The following is a 10,283-nucleotide window of genomic DNA, read 5'->3' on the forward strand; positions in this document are numbered from 1 at the left end:
CTTTACACATTGATACATACATATACACACACATATACACACACATATATGTACATAAATACTGATATACATACACATACATTATTGTTTCTTGGTTAATATCCATATAAATATTGAAAGAAATAATAAATAATAAATCCCACCATTGTGGATAAGATCAGGTTGTAGGTAGGTCATGTTGAGGGCCACAAAGCCAGGAAAAAGAACTACTTCTTTTGGAGTTTTGTCACTGTCTTACTTAAAAATTAATTTGCAATCTGTGCCCTGAGCCCAAAGAGCAATGAAAAATGCAAATGAAATCTTCCTTTTAATTTTTAGATAACTTGGTTGGACATAGGTAGCGAATTATTTCCAGGAAGTGTAGATTAGCATAACTTTTAGGGATGGTAATTTATATAGGTAAATCCGGTAGCCCTCTGGGAAGACAGCTTGGAAATTTTTCACAAATAAAGTCATTTGAGAAGCATAATCAGCATAATTCACAGTAAAATTCATGAAAACACCAAGTGGTGATCCAGGATAAACAAATCTTAAGAAACAGGACAGGCATTGGTGCAATACTAAAAGGTTTTCAGTGCTCTAATCCCAATGTTAACACTTGCATGTTTTACCTAGCTGTTTAAACCATGTCATCATATCTAATATCATTCCCTATGCCTTCAGGAGACAGCTGAAGAACTTTGTCCAGGACATTCCCTTTGGTAACAGGGACTTCAACAATGGTGGTTATTGTTACAGATGACTATTCCTTTTTGGCCTGCCACAGGCTTTTGAGACATATGTATACAAGAAAAGCGATTGAATGGAATATAAACACAACATAAACAGAACACAAAACACATTCTACAAGTGACAACATAAAGTTAAAATACAGTAGACGTATGCTCCAATTATGATAGAGATTCTGTTTATTCAACAACGAACCTCAGCTAAGAATGAGAAAATACCAGATTGTAGATGTAAATTATGGGCGGGGGTGGGGGTGGGGTGGCAAGAAGACATAGATTTTTATCTTTTTTTTTAAACATTGCAATCAAAAGAATAAAATCCAAATGGCTTTCATTTATTTTGATTGGACTCATGATGGGTTAGTGCTGAATTTTCTGTTTGATACAAAATGAAGAAAAGCACCATGTTTTGCAACTGTACACAACCCCAAATATCTAGATTATTAAATGGCACATGTTTGGCAATTAGACAGATATTTCCAAAATCTGACAAATCTGGGTGCTTGCTAACATTTTTCCCTTTCAGATTTGGCATGGTATAAGTGTGGCAGCATTTTTCTGAAGGTTACCAAAAGAAATAATCTGTTTCTAGACTATACAAAAGGATAAATTTTGCAAATTTCTACAATGAAACATTGGTTGCTAGAGTCTGAGAGGTCACATTAGGTGTCTCCCCTTTCCATATTCCCCTGGGCACTCCCCACACACTTTAGGGCATGTTCATTGGGCACTCCGGGAAAACAAGCAAAGGCTTAGGGCAGGTTTACCTTGAATGGGGGAAGGGATCCAAGGGGATTCTAGAGTATCATGAAAACGTAACCAAGTCTTTAATATCATAATGTAATCTGGATAATTTAAAGTATGTTAAAATAATTACATACCTAACAGTTAAAATATCACCCTCCTCCTAAAATATTTATATATTTGTAAACTATAGAATTAAGAACTAACCCACACACTTGAAAGGTTTGCTCTCCACCTTGCTTTCCTGTTTTTCCAGTCCCAAAAGGCTTGCTTCTACAAACAATAGCAAATAACTAGATTTATGCATGTAATTTGATTTAAATTGATTCTAACAGTTACATGGTAAGGTAGAGGGAGCCATAAGAGCCAATCATGCACAATATTTTGTTAGCTTCACCGACTAATTCACAAAAACACCTAAAACTGAAGCTAACTTGACATGGGTCATCCATTTCTCATCTAACTAGTTTGGTCCAAAAAACTCTCCAGTGTCTATCCTGCCCACCCCTGCCAATGTGATTATAGGAGATGATCATGCCAGATAATGAGATTGTCTCTCCTTGTTCCCTTGTTTTGGTGAGTGGTTGTGACTTAAATGAATTCTTCCAAGAATTCCTTAAGCCACTGCTAGAATTGTAAGTGGCCATGTTTTGAAGAAAACCTGTCTGATGTTCTTAATTTTGTGTTTCAGCTAATGGGTAGAATATTATGATTAAGAATGATAAAAAAAGTTGTATATGTACAAAGCATACAAAGCATAAAATAATTGACTTAACAAAAAAAGAGTAGTTTTTAATCTGTTGCAGCCTAAAGGAATTTGGAAATTAAAAACTAGAAATATGTTATGATCATTTAGTTGTGTCCTGAAACTGGGGAGTCTGATAAATTAAACAAAACCAAACCCAAACCTACCAAACAAACAAACAAAAAGCCAACCCACTCTTTTTTTTTTAACATAGAACCATTTATGCCTTTGAAAAAGACAGTTTAAAAAATAGACTAGTTGATGTTCTGGGTTGTTCTGGAATGGATTATTTTCCTTCTTAGATAGCCTTTATTATGAAGATTTTCTTCTTGGTCCTGAAACCTTTCATAGAAAGACCTTTCACTCTCTTTATGTTCTTGGGATCAGAAATTTAAATTCGTCAGCTGAAGGGAAGAAAGCTGGCCCAAGAAGACAAGTGCATTTCAGTAAGGAGGGATTCTAACTCTGTGGGATGGATTGTGGGCTTTCGATTCTTCAGATTCAATACTGATAGTGACCTGAAGTTAAAAAACAAAACACACAGATATAAACCTGGATTTTCTTTTTGCTGTTACTTTCCTCATTTGAAATTATGCAACCAATATTTTAGAAAAAAAAATCCTTTGAGAATTGTAAATCTCTTTCTTATTCTACTGCCTGTCTCAAAACTATTTGCTCCTGGACCTGGACACACTTATTCATTCTTTTATTTATTTTCAGTCAAAAGCGTTAATAATAGGATGCCAAACTGACAAGCATGTAGCTGACAGACAGTTCAAGCACCCTCAGTGCAGTTTTCTGTGATGATATGTGGTCAATTACTTAGTGTATCGGTGTAGAACAGGAGTTCTCAACTATTTTTGTTTCATGAATTCTTTTGCTCGTCCAGTGAAACCTACGGAGTCCTTCTCAGAGTAATGTATTTGGATGTACAAAATAAAATACATAAAATAACAAAGGAAACCAATTATGTTGAAATACAATGATCAAAATACATAAAAGCAGTCAAAAAAATTCATTGGTCCCTGATAAAGGACCCTGGCTGGAGAGATTTCCAGTGTACTTGGGCATGACTATGTTAATGCTTGAATGTCATTTTAGCTTTGAACATTCATCACACTTCCTTTTGTTTGTTACAATAGTAGTAAAATTTGGGGGGGGGGGAATGGAAGAAATCCCATGTAGCAAATACAATATTGTGCATTTTAGTGTTTTAGAAACTGTGTTTGGGGTCTTTGAAGCTGTGGAGTATTGGAAATATCTAAGGCACAGTCACCTCATATGAGAACTTCATTCCAAACAATGACTTTGATATGTTTATTATTAATCTACAGTATCTCTACCATACAGCAGGAAGTGCTCCTTTATGAACAAAGACTGAGGACTTTGTTAACATTCGTGTCCTGTCAGGGAATGCTCACAAATGCTCACTGGAACCAATACAAATGTTCCTGCTTCTCTGAAAACAGAATGCAATACTGTTAAGCCCTGTTAGATTTTACTGGCTACGTGAATTATATTAAAGACTAAAACCAATAGTAATTCAGCACAACCACCACGAAAACCACCAAGAGAAAAATGTATCAGATAGTAGAAATACATGAAAACTGAACTAGCAGGAACAGTCAGAGTAGTGTGAATAGTGCTGTAGGATGCATCATCAGAATCTGATCATAGAAATTCTTCAAAGTTGAGAAACTCACCAGCTGCCACATTAATTTTATTTCTTTGGAAATTATACATTTTCTTGTTTCAGAGAGTACCATTGATCTTATACATTGTGAGAGATACTGTTAATGCATACATGTTTGGGATAATAAAAGCTTAGTTTTTTTTTTTTAAAGAGAAACTGCAAATGTGATAAACATTACAATAAGTTACTAGAATTAAGGAAAGGAATGTGGAACTACTTTTGTCTGAAAAAAAAGTTATGTTTGCATTTACTGTGCAGGAATGATTAATGACATCAAGCATGACTGGTTGGAAGTTATTTTCCAACAATTTAAGAGCAATTGTCAGACCAAGGACAGAAAAGAAGCAACTTTCTTGTTCACCTTCTAACATAGGATTCTTTTACCAAAATTTATGTATTTCCTAGTGTCTTTGCTTTCTGGGTTAAATCTGTTTCCGATTTTATTTCCAATGTAACAGTATTAATAGAGATATGCTTTAGTCACTAAGAACTTTCATGCATTCAGCCAGTCATGACTTGAAGAGAGTGTGGCAATGCAAAGAACCCTGGATTCAAAGTCACAGACCTGAAGGTCAAACCCCAGTTTGGTCACTTATTATCTCTGTGACCTTGGACAAGTCACTTAACTGTATTGGCCTCAGTTTCCTCAGCTGTACAATGAGGCAATTGGACTAGATTTAGCTGTAAGGTAGCTTCCATCTCTAAACCATTTTTATGATTTCAGTTGTTGAGTGTATTTCTCTTTTTCAATGTGTAATTTCAGAGAAATTCATAAATTGAGTGTGGAGTTAAGATTGCACTTACAGAGAAAAATCCTTTATGATTATGGATTGTTGAGACTATGTCTACCTCCTAACTTCTTTAATTTCCATTTGACAATGACAGGACCTTTAAATGAGAAGCTTCAGTTTCTCCCTTCTATAAGCTTACTACTCCTCTGGAAAACATAATTCTTAGAATAACTACTATAACCACTAAAGAAAAAAAAAATCTTGTTCGTACCTCTCATGCTGGTTACACATAGCAGACATATGTTGCACCCCTAATGGTCCCATGCCATGACTTGAGTTTTATTGCAGACAGCTTGCAAACCTACTGATAGAATATAGTATAAACACACCAGGCTCTACTGAATTAGTCAATGCATTTGCAAGGTTAATGTAGCATCTGTGATGCAAATCTGTGACCATTCTAATAGCTCTATGGGTAGACCAAGGCTATTTCTCAGCTCTACTCTGGAGTTCCATTAGATGGGTTCCTATTGCTCATTAACTTCAAGTATCATTTGCATGGTAAATACAGGAATGTATGTAAAGGAAGGGAAGCAGAAGTGCTTTACATTCACCCACCACTGTGGTGTACGGTTGAGTTACAGGAACACAAACAGCATTAGGAATAACCTAGACTGAGGGCACATTGTGAAGCTCTACTTTGCATTTCTGGACATATGTTCAATTTCTGCTCGTGAGTTAGCCGGTTACTGGCCTGATACATTTGCTATGAAAGGCTTCATTTTTCTCATTTAGGGGTTCAGCGACATGCCTTGTGGAGTATATTTACAAGATGTCACATCTAACAAGCATAGAACAGGCAATGGAGTTAGAAGCCAATTTCACAAAAGGCAAGTTTCTTTTCATCTGGAGGGCACCAATGCTAAGACCCCAGCAGGATTCATCTATTTCACAAAGCTCTTCCTTCCCGCACACAGTATGTGCTGAGATACACCACCCTCATGTTGTGCTTTCTTACCAAATGTCTTTTTTCTGGCTGCTCACTTCATATTTGTCCATCGTATACAAAATGTAATGTCTAAAGAAAGCATGATCAGCCTGTGCATTGCTAATCTCATTACTGTAATGGCTATGAAAACATACCAACAAAAAAGGATACTGGTAAGCCACCCCCCACATGCATGCCATACTCAGCATGCCTCCTTATTGAAACGTTTGCATTCACTGGCTCCAAGAACCCCAGCCGTCAGCAAATTCAATTCTCTTTCTCACTCCCTGCTGCAAGTGAAGAATAACTCCTCAGCCTTAAATGAAAGAAGTGCTGACAAGCCTGTCTACCTTAAAGAGTGATCATGTCCAAGGGTAAGAGGAGAGGAAGAAAAAAAAAACACCCACCTACCTTTCAAATACAATTGGATAGTTTTATCTTTGGGGAAAGAAAGAAAGTGATTCTATCCATTCTCAATTCTTTCATTGACATGCATTTTTTTTCTCTCATTACAATATGACTCTTCTTATATTATTGCTATTACCACAGGTTATATGCTAAGCATAACCATCACCACTTGCCAATCCGCAACTTAAGAGCCTGATATGGGTTTTCCAGTTAATTTGTGGTGAAGGTCAGTGGTGGCCAGAATGGCAAATGCATCCTGCTACTTTTTGGAATGCCAATTATCAGTCTTGAGTGATGAAGGTTACTTTTATTGAGTAGATAAGTTAATCAGAGAGCTTAGGACATTAAGACACATGCATTTTTGGCTTTGTCCTATAGTCTTTAAAATGATATGGGATGATATGCCTGTTTAAATGTATTCTTGACTTTATATCAAATAGGAGATGATGATGTGTTATCGTGGTTTTTTTATTTTATTTGGCGAAGACACACACAAAGCTCAATGCATGGGGGATATAAACTTGCCTGTAACTGTGAATGGGAAAAATGGGAAAAACGGCTACTTTTGAGGGAAATTTTAAATATAGTGAGAGGACTTTGATCCCCACTAGTGTCAATACGATATGATACCAGCCACTCAAAAGTATCGCCACTTTAAAGATCCTATCGTCAAGAGAATATAACCAAAATTTCAAGACTTAGAACACATGCTTTTATTTATTTCTCTCTCTATACTACCTAACTGGTGCCAAGAAGGTAGTAGATTTAGTTAAGAGTAATAATGCAGCTCTAGGGCTATGTAATAAAAATGTAATGGATTCAATTTGCCAGGCATTGCACTGTTAAAAACAAATTTTGTTTCTTATCTCTGTGACTGTTAGCAAATCACTCAACTTCTCAGGTCCTCAGTTTCCAGCTCTGAAAATAATAAAGTTGGAATAGATGGACTCCATGATCCCTTTCACTTCTAAGTTTGTGATCCAAAGATTCTAGACTAGGGACACCACATGGCATTCAGAAGCTACACCCAACAGAATCAGCTAGCTACTCATTAACTAGTCAGGAATCATTTATTAAGTGCCTACTGTGGGACAGGCACTTTGCCAGGCTTTGGGGATTGAAAAGACAAGAATGAAACCATTCCATCCTTCAAGGATCTTGCATTTTGTGAGGGAGAAAAATGTATGTAAAAAGTAGAGAAAAATCAAATACACATTTTTTTTTTTGGTTTCTGGAGCATTTGGGGGGAGGTTTGGGAGGGGTTAAGGGGAAGAACAGGACGCTGGAAATTCAGGACCCATCTTACATTGGAAGTGATGGGAGCGGAGAGCCTCAAAGAAAGCTTGAGATTCTAAGAGGAAAAGGTGATGAAGGAGAGTTAGTTACTACAAATAGTCAAACAAAAAGAATTTTTAATCTGATCATACTTGGCTGAAATTGTAGAGAATCTACCCTAAAGTCACTGACCATAGTGAAGGAAGACAGGCCACTCCAGGATAATTTATATAATTTCTACAATTTTTGATGCTTCTTAGATTCCTAAAGGGTGCAAGCTCCTTGAGGGCAGGGTATTTTCACTTTTTTTCTTTTTTAAACCCCCAGAAACTAACATATCTCTTAGTACTATTTTTTTAAAAACCTGAGCTGTGATTTTAATAGTATGGGGAGCACAGATTATGTGCTTAGTTAATATTTACTGATTGATTCACTAATCCTGGCGAACTTTGATTTATACTCAATACTTACAGACCTTTCTATTGCTATTTATGATTTTGTCACCTTTTTTTTTTTCAACTTTCCTTCTCAGGGAAATTTGCCACCAGTCATGGGAACTCTCTAAAACCTACCTTTTAAACAGTTAAGAGACTGCTATCAGTGTCTGACAGTAGTAGTAAGAATCAAGAAATCTTAGATCCTCACAGTATTCAAAACTTAATTATATGGAAATATGTTTTGCATGACTACACACGTATAACCTATATCAAATTGTTTGCCTTTTCAATGAGGAGAAGGAAGGGGAGGGAAAGAGGGAGATAATTTGGAATTTGAAAATTTGTAAAAATGAATGTTAAAATTGTTTTACACATAATTGGGGAAAATAAAATATTAAATTTTAAAAAGAACTTAAATGTATGAGAAAAAGATGATAAATGAAAAACCCATATGTATATATGTATATATGTGTGTGTGTATGTATGTATATATGTGCACATATATATATATGTGCATATGTATATATCTATATCTATACATAAAACACCTCTCTTTAGTGCATCTGAGTGGCACAGTGCTAGGCTTGGAGTCAGGGATACTCATCTTCCTGAGTTCAAATCTGGCCTCAGACACTTACTAGCTGTGTGACCCTGGGAAGTCATTCAATCCTATTTGCCTCAGTTTCCTTATCTATAAAATTACCTGAAGAAGAAAATGTCGAACCACTTCAATATCTTTGCCAAGAAAACTCCAAATAGGGTCATGAAGTATTGGACATAACTGAAAATTATTGAACAACAACAAAAAAAAAACCTCTTTTCATTAAGTACTACCTCATATTATTTGCAACATAAAAGCTTACAAATAATTTCTAAGTGCTTTGATTTGAAAATACTCATTATAATGCTTGGAAATAATTTGTGATGTTTTGAGATAAAATCATGTGAAGTATAACATAGTATTCTTTATATTGCTTAGATAGAAAAGTATAAAATCATCAATAATTTTCAAGTACTCAATGAAATAGTTTGCGTATGGCTTATTCTTTAAAATATTTTATCGTCTGTTTTTACATCACTTTAATTTCCAAATATGTTTTTCCCCTTTCCTACACTCATTGAACTCTGTAACAAAGAATAAAAAAGAACAGGAAAAATTACAAAAAAAAATAACAGTTCAGCAAAACCAGCCTGTTAGCATCATCAAACCCAGTCTCATAGTATGTACAACACTCCCCATACCCAGTCACCTCAAGTGAAGTTTATTCTTCTTCAATATTATAGTCAATCTTTTATTCTAAATAAATTCCTCACTTAGATAATTTTCAATGATTTCTAAAATATATCTATACACAGTGATTGATCAATCAACAAACTTGTGTTGTACACTTACTATATCCCAAGAACCATACTAACTACTGGGTACAAAGAAAAGCCCAAGCAAGCCCTACACTTGAATTTACAATCAAATTGATTATAGTTTTACATTGATGAAGCATTTTAAAGTTTCCAAAGCATTTTACTTGTGTTATATTTGCTTACAACAGCCCTGCAAAATAGGTGCTGTTATTATCCTCATTTTACATTTAGAAAATGAGGTTCTCACTACGCAATTATGTACACAGGGAACTCAGGAGGTATCCAGGTACGAGTTGAACCCAAGACTTCTGGGCATCAGGCCCAGTACCATATCCCTTCTACCACACAGCCTCTCTAAAGTTAGCTGTGGATGTATTATCACTTTCATTCAGGAGATGGGGAAATCAAAGCAAAGAAATTGAACTGATGGATTAGGGTAAGGGTTTTATGTGAAAACTAGTTCCTCATTCCTGGTTTCATGTCAGTCAAAAAACAATTAAATGCCTACTATGTGCCACATGTCTTCTTTAGTAAGAGTATTCTGTCCTCTCTAGCAATGGGGAAAGTAGAAACAGAGACATTTCTGCTAATTAGACTTTGATGATTTCAGGGGAAAATGGGACAAATACGAACGACTTAATTGATTTTTCTCTTCTGGAGAGAATTGTTATTTCTCTTTGTTGATTGGCTACTCCTTTGTATGTTCATGTATTATATTTTTCGGTAAAGGTCAAGTACTTCATGCCATTCTAATTTGCTGTGTAATTCTTAGTAAATTGCTGAGAATATCTATCAATATCCACTATGATAAAATATTTTCTTTCTTTTTCTGCATGGTAAAACATGCAGTTTTATGATCATGGAGACTTAAGATTTTATACATTATAATCATTTTAGCTTGTGCTGAATTGTGTAGGCTTGCAAAAGCACTAATTAGGAGACATTTTAAGGTTTTTTTTATTTAAAAGCTCAATGAGACGTTAAATTTGAAAGCACTTTGAAAAAGTTAATAATGCTGTATGAATGTGGGGATTTATTATCGTAGGATCTCCAAGGAAGAAACATAAAATTTTATTATTATTAAGCAATAGTATTAGAGGAAGAGGAGAAAAAAGGCAAAGAAAAATCAGGGTTAACTGCAGCAGGGAAGGACAATTAACACATTCATTATTACT

The sequence above is a fragment of the Vombatus ursinus genome, unplaced genomic scaffold (assembly GCF_900497805.2).
Source record: "Vombatus ursinus unplaced genomic scaffold, bare-nosed wombat genome assembly UNPS02014803.1, whole genome shotgun sequence".
In the NCBI taxonomy this organism is placed as follows: Eukaryota; Metazoa; Chordata; class Mammalia; order Diprotodontia; family Vombatidae; genus Vombatus; species Vombatus ursinus.